This window comes from Athene cunicularia (genome assembly GCF_003259725.1).
Source record: "Athene cunicularia isolate RWA chromosome 20 unlocalized genomic scaffold, athCun1 chr20_part1, whole genome shotgun sequence".
NCBI lineage: Eukaryota > Metazoa > Chordata > Aves > Strigiformes > Strigidae > Athene > Athene cunicularia.
The window spans coordinates 436,816-443,604 of NW_020799125.1; positions in this window are offsets into that span (position 1 = coordinate 436,816).

Here is a 6,789-nt window from a genome sequence, read left to right on the forward strand (position 1 = left end):
CCCGAGCACGGGGCTGGTGTTAGGGCTGTAAATCTTCTCTCTTTACACAACGCCGGCACAAATCCAGCCTTTCCATATGCAGGAAGGTTTCCCCTCTCCCACTGCTGGCCCGTGTTCGCGGCACACACACGCTCCAACCAAGGAGAAAACTCAGGATAATTTATAGGTTGAGTAAAATCAATCCTAAATGATTTTTAATCATCTCTGTGCACGGACCCGGGGTTTGTTATGTACTAGCGAGTGCTGAGGAGAGCCAGCAGCTGGGCCCCAGCGTGGCCCCAAGCCACGGTGCATCCCACTGACTGGGAGCTCTGGTTTGATCCTCCAGCGGTGCTGGAGCACAGCGAGGATGAGCAGTTCAGGATCCGGCCCTTGAGCATCCTCACCAGCCTAGCTCTTGCTCGTTGGACACCCCCAGGGCTTTCTCCTTGGCTCCCCGAGCCTTTGCTCCCCGAGCCCTGGCACCAGGCTACTGCATGGACGTGGCTGAAAGCCCTGTGGGATTATTAATGAGCAGTTACTCTGATTAATGCAGCCGGGGGGTGGTGGGGTGGGAAGGGGACAAGCTGGGGACACCAGCTCCAGCGAGCCCCAGACCTGCAGGTTTCCCCTCCCTCCGTGTGTGCATGGATTTGCGCAGGGAGAGCACCAACATCACCGTGAGCCCCGTCCCTCCCTTCTTCCAGCCTCCGGCGAGGGTGCAAGGATGGGATGATTCAGCACGTTCGTTTTTCAGAGAATAAAGGAAGTAATTAAACATCAGCTTTCCTCCCGCCGCAGCCCTGCGTGGATGAGAGGGAGAAGATAAAATGCCTTCAGACGGAAGTTATTTGTCTAAGGAGAAAAGTGGCTAATTTCTCTGTTGCTTTGCTTGTCTCCTCGTTAATGAAAACCTCTCATCAGCAGGAAAAGGGAGCACCCAGCGAGGGGGGAGGAACCGCACCAGCCATCCGTGGCCGGGCAAGTGGCTGTCGGTGGCCTTGGGACATCCCGTCCCTGTTGGGGTGTCACATTCCCAGAGCCCCCCGTGGCATCCAGACTCAGAGTTTGGGGCTGTGGGTGCAGCTGGGTGTCGGGGAGCCCCCCCCTCACCGCAGCCTTATGGCCTGGGGACCAGTGCTTGCAAGCCAAACGCCACAGAAGGGTTTTCCCAATTCTCCCCCTGCCCTGAATTTTTGTGCAAAGAGTTTAAAATGAGTTTGTTACGGCACTTCCAGGGAGACAGAATCGAAAACAGCTTCATGCCTGAAGCCTCCTGCCTGGCAGGGGGTGATGGATGGTGCTTAGCTCGACTTGGGCATGGAAATATTTAGTGTTATGACAATCTCTCCCTGAAAAGAATTTCTTTTAGTGCTGATAAGAAAGCACCAAACCTCATTGTTGTGGGTTGCTTCAGGTGGCACCGGAGCTCCGGCTCGCAAAGCCAACGTGGTCTCCGTTCGTCCCCGGCCACGCAGGACACCCATGTGTGAGGTCTGCACCTTCCTGAGGGTGATGATTCACTGGCAGAGGACGTTCGAGGCATCGCTCCCTGTTTTCTGTTCCCTGGGACACGGAGGGGACCTGCAGACTGTGGAAGCTCTTTCATTTGGAGGTTTATATAGATATATTTCTAATTGGATTCTGGCACGTCACGGTTATTTTCAAGGCAGCCTGTAATTATTTGAGAGTGTAGCTCAGATCGCCTCCTTTCTCTCAGCACAGAGGTTTTTTTTAATATTGTTTCCCGAAATGAAATTGTGAATTTGCAGCGTAATCCAATGAGAGGACACACGCGATGCCATCATCTGCAAGGGCACAGCGAGGCAGCCTGATTCACGTTCCCCAGCTTCGTCATCAATTCACAGCAAGAATAAAAAAGGAAAAGCGATGTTTTAATTCTTCCCAGTAAAAAGAAAAAAAACCACATCCCAACAACAAATAAATGTTTTAAGAAGTTGCTCTACGCTCGTGGATATTTTCTGAGTTGGGGAGGTTTTGCTGGTCCTGCTGTATCTCAGCCCACCCCTGCAGAGATGCTGAGGGTCACGCAGTCGGGCTCAGGGCAGCTCAGGCACCGTCCTGGCACGGCCGAACCTCCCGGCAAACCCGGGGCCGTGGCCAAGGAGGGCGGTTGGATGCCGTTTTCAAGCTTTTTCTCACCCAACTGAAACTTGATGAAATTCCTGTTAGCTTTTGTTGTTGTTGGTTTTTTTTTGTTTGGGGTTTTTTTTTTTTTACGTGTCGCAATTTTGGGAGGCCAAAATAATTTCATCCAACCCCATCTGCTCCCCATTAGGTAACTGAAGCCCGAGCAGGTCGGATCCTGCCGTCCTCACCAGTGATAACCCCCCAGGCCAGGCACTGCCATCACCCCAGTGCTCCGGTTGTGATTTCAGCGCCCAGAACAGGCACAAATGAAGTCTAAGCATCGTCTAAGCAAAGTTTTCCAGCACCTAGCAGCTAACCAGCATGAGCCAGTTAATGACTGTACCGCGGCCCCGCTACACCTCAGCGGCCTGAAGCTCTTGGTTTTCTCCAAGCCCGATTTCAGGGCTCGCTAGTTGTATTCAGTTGCTTACAGAATCCGATTTATTATTTACATTGCAAGGTACAGCCGGGCTTGAATTGATTTGCCGTGCTCTGATTGCCACTGCACGCTGCAGGGGGAGGGGGGATCTGGAAACTGGTTGCATGTGCAGTCAGGCTGCAAAATCAGGGATTCAAAGATTAGGGAATACCAGGCTTAAAACTGCCTGGGCATCCTGGTTTTGCTGCCGCCGTCGGTTGCATCTCCTGGGACGAAGGAAGAGCTGGTCCTGGGGAGGGCAGCAGGATGGATTAGCTGGTGTCTCCTCGAGGGTTGTGACCCCTGATCAAAGCAGCCCAGGTCCGGGGAAGAGGAGGGCACGATGTGATGTTGTTTTTTTGGAAGGAGCCGCGGATGGGAGCACAGAGCAGAAGCGATGGGAAATTCCAGAACTGGGAATACTGGGAGGCCTGGTGTTTTGGGGGATGCGTAGCAGGCCTTCGCCCTCACCTTCACCCTCACCTTCATTGAATCACAGAATCAGAATCATTCAGGTTGGAAAAGATCCTTGGGATCCTTGAGTCCAACCATCAATTCACCCTCACCCTCACCTTCACCTTCACCTTCACCTTCACCCTCCTTCCTCACACTGCCCATGGTCAGCGCTTGCAAAGCCTCGGGTGGCAGGAAAGAGCAAAAACCCCCCAAACCTGCCCCCATTGCTCTGGGGCAGTGGAGACCAGAGGCAGGAGGGGCACAGGCAGCTTCCCTGATGGCTGATCCCCCGGAGATGGACCCGGACCAGCACGCTGCCCTTGGCGTGGGGACCCTCCGCACCCACCTCATCCAACTGCCCAAATCACCGGGCACTTTGGGAAACGCTGGCCCACCTCCGAGAGCTCTTGACTTCAGACATCCCTGGATTAAAAGGTGATTTGAAGATGTGCTGTTTGGGCAGCATCATTAGCATGCTGCTGGCAAGCAACCCGCGCCCTTGAGCTTTCTCCCACGTGGGGATTATTCCCAGCAAACCTCCAGCTGATGCCAGCTCCGCTCTCTCCATCACCAAGGGTGAGAGCTCCATGTTGAAGACCCTTCAGCAACCTCTGCTAATTGTCTTAGAGATCTAAAAGGGCTTCAGGGGACCTGTTCAAAGGCACCTCGCTCCCGCCCAGCTGTGGTGGGAGCTCGGCACCTGCCCGCTGCCGGCTCCGGCGAAGCTCCCCGCAGTGCGTTGGTGCTCGGCTTGGGTCTCAGAGGGGAGCAGATGCTGCAGATGCGTCCTCAGGGCCGCTCCACATCGTTGCATGGGACTAATTAAAATTTCAGGAAGTATATTTACCTAATGCCGAGTTGATTTCACTAAGTAGGACATCCTGTCTTCAGAGGATTTCACGGCACGGGGTGATAATCAAGTGAGAACAGGCTCCAAAAGTGTTAATTTAGTAGCTGAGCCGACAGGGATTAAAAACAAGCCCCTGTTTTACTCTTTTCTCACACTTCCATGTCTGAAATCCAAGTAATCATCCCATTTGGGACCACAAAGCAGCAGCACCTCCGCCCAGCAAGCGCCGTGCTGGCTGCAGGTGCAAACGTGCCGCCGGCTGCAGGGCCAAATTCAGTCTTTTACCTCCTGAGGCTCAGCCGAGGAGCTTGCACTGCTCTGGGTACCCCCCAGCGTCCCCGGGTACCCCCAGGGTGGCCTGTCCCCATGCATGGCACTGCCACAAGGGCAGGTCATGCTGGCGTGGGGCTGGGTTTCTGCTCTGGGCTTGCAGGCAGGAGTTTTGCAGGCAGACACCGGGAAATGCTGCTTGGGAATGGGCTCCACCATCAATCCTGCCCCGCGGATGCACTCTTGCTGCTCTATGTGATATTTAAAAACATGAATTTCCAGCTTTGGGAGAGCCCTGGGGTTTTTTTGTCCCGTTGTCCCGGGAGAAGCCGCCGCCGCCTCCGCTCTTGCTGGGGACACAGAGGTGGCTTTGTGTGAGCGAGGGGGCCGCAGCGACCCCTCCGCAGCACCCCCGGCCACGGGCTGGGCAGCTCCTCGCTCAGCTCTGGGCCAGATCCTGAGCTCTCTGGTGCCCATCGGGATCAGCAGTAGAAGAGCTCAGCCTCACTCTCCCAGCTCAGTGATTATTTTTCACTTTCAAGCTTGTGTGAGTGATTGCTCGTTTGTCCGTGCTGACGTGCCCAGCATCCCCTGCCTACCTTGGCTTTCCTTAGCAAAGTGTGCAGAAACCGAGCTCGGAAAGCCCCAGACCAGAAGCGGGGTGACTCTCTGCACCCAGGGGAGCAGAGCGACCAGCAGCCGCTGTCGCTGAGTGGCTCCGTTCCTCCGGGGATTTATTCCCCATCCACAAAAACACTGTCGAGGGGGATACGCAGACCCGGCGGCCGGTCCGTGCGGGTGGTGCAGCATATTTGTGCATTTAACAGGTGCCGTTACCTCTTCACCCCTTCAGATTTTGTTGCGCCAGGGAGCAAGCATCTCCTCCTCTCTTCTTGCCCCGTTTCAGCGTGTTTTGGGGGGGCAGAGCGATGCTGGCACCACACACCCTGCAGACTCCCCACCCCTTCGCCCCACAGCGACCGACAATCTCTTTCTTGACACCCGCAGCCACTTTGCCGTGACCCGAGGAGGAGCTCAGGGCTTTGTCCCCCGCCTCGCTTCCCACCCCACCACCCCCCGGCTGCATTAATCAGAGTAACTGCTCATTAATAATCCCACAGGGCTTTCAGCCACGTCCATGCAGTAGCCTGGTGCCAGGGCTCGGGGAGCAAAGGCTCGGGGAGCCAAGGAGAAAGCCCTGGGGGTGTCCAACGAGCAAGAGCTAGGCTGGTGAGGATGCTCAAGGGCCGGATCCTGAACTGCTCATCCTCGCTGTGCTCCAGCACCGCTGGAGGATCAAACCAGAGCTCCCAGTCAGTGGGATGCACCGTGGCTTGGGGCCACGCTGGGGCCCAGCTGCTGGCTCTCCTCAGCACTCGCTAGTACATAACAAACCCCGGGTCCGTGCACAGAGATGATTAAAAATCATTTAGGATTGATTTTACTCAACCTATAAATTATCCTGAGTTTTCTCCTTGGTTGGAGCGTGTGTGTGCCGCGAACACGGGCCAGCAGTGGGAGAGGGGAAACCTTCCTGCATATGGAAAGGCTGGATTTGTGCCGGCGTTGTGTAAAGAGAGAAGATTTACAGCCCTAACACCAGCCCCGTGCTCGGGTCACGCTGCCGCCGTCCCTCACCTCAGCTCCGTTTTTCAGAAAATACCCCCAAAAGTGAAATTCCTGCAGCTTCCACAGCCCCAGCGGGGTTTGGGTGCTTCTCTGCTCTCCCCATCGCTGCCACAGCTTCTCTCCTCGGGTCGGGGAGGTTCCTGGTGGCTGCTGCCAGGTGGGATGGGCCCCCCTTTGTCCCCCATCCCGTGGCAGGGACAGGGATTTATCCCCCCTCCCAGTGAAAACCCACTGGGTTTCACTCGGTGCTCAGGGACACGGCGTGTGCTGGAGCACAGATGCAGCATAAAATCGCTCTGGGTGTGTAGAGGAGGCCAGACTTGCTGGGCCAGCAAGATCTTTTATTAGCCCCACCATAAAAGCTGCGAGAGCTGGTGAGGGCTGATGGGCCCTTCTTCGGGGGCCAAATCCTGCCCCAGCGGGGCAACGGTGCCCAGCTGCATGGGTGCCTGGAGGGGGTTGCAGAGCCGGCGATGTCGGGGTTCCCTGCAGTGGGGAGCGTTTGCAGAGCGGCCGCCCAGGGTGGTTCAGGGGGGTCAGGGGGGTCCCCGCACCCCTCCCTGGTGCTGAGGATGCTCCCGTGGGCTTTGCCCTCACTCCAGAGTGCCCGGCCAGGGGAGCTGGGACGCTGTTCTTCCCCCTCTGCCCCCCCAACTGTTTGGCAAAAGTGATTTTTTTTTTAATTTTATTTTTTTTTTTCTCCAGCAAAACCCAAAAATAGATTGATGGGAAGCGGCTGGGGGCTGGGTTGCCATTAGCATGCAAAATGGGGCTATTTGTCTTCCCCGCAGCTGGTTTCTGCTCTAAGGTTTTGGAGCGAGGAAACCTGGCAGGGGTTGGCGGGGGGGGGAGCTGGGAGGGGGCTGCAGGATGGGGACAGCCCCCAGACTGACCCCGGCACCTTCACACCCCCCTCGCTCCCCTTCGCCCTTGTGATCCGTGACCCTGAGCCTCCCCCCAGGGACAAGCCCCCTTTGGCTCTCCAGCTGGGCACGGATCTCAGCCGGCTTTGATGAGCGGCAGCGAATTAATCCTG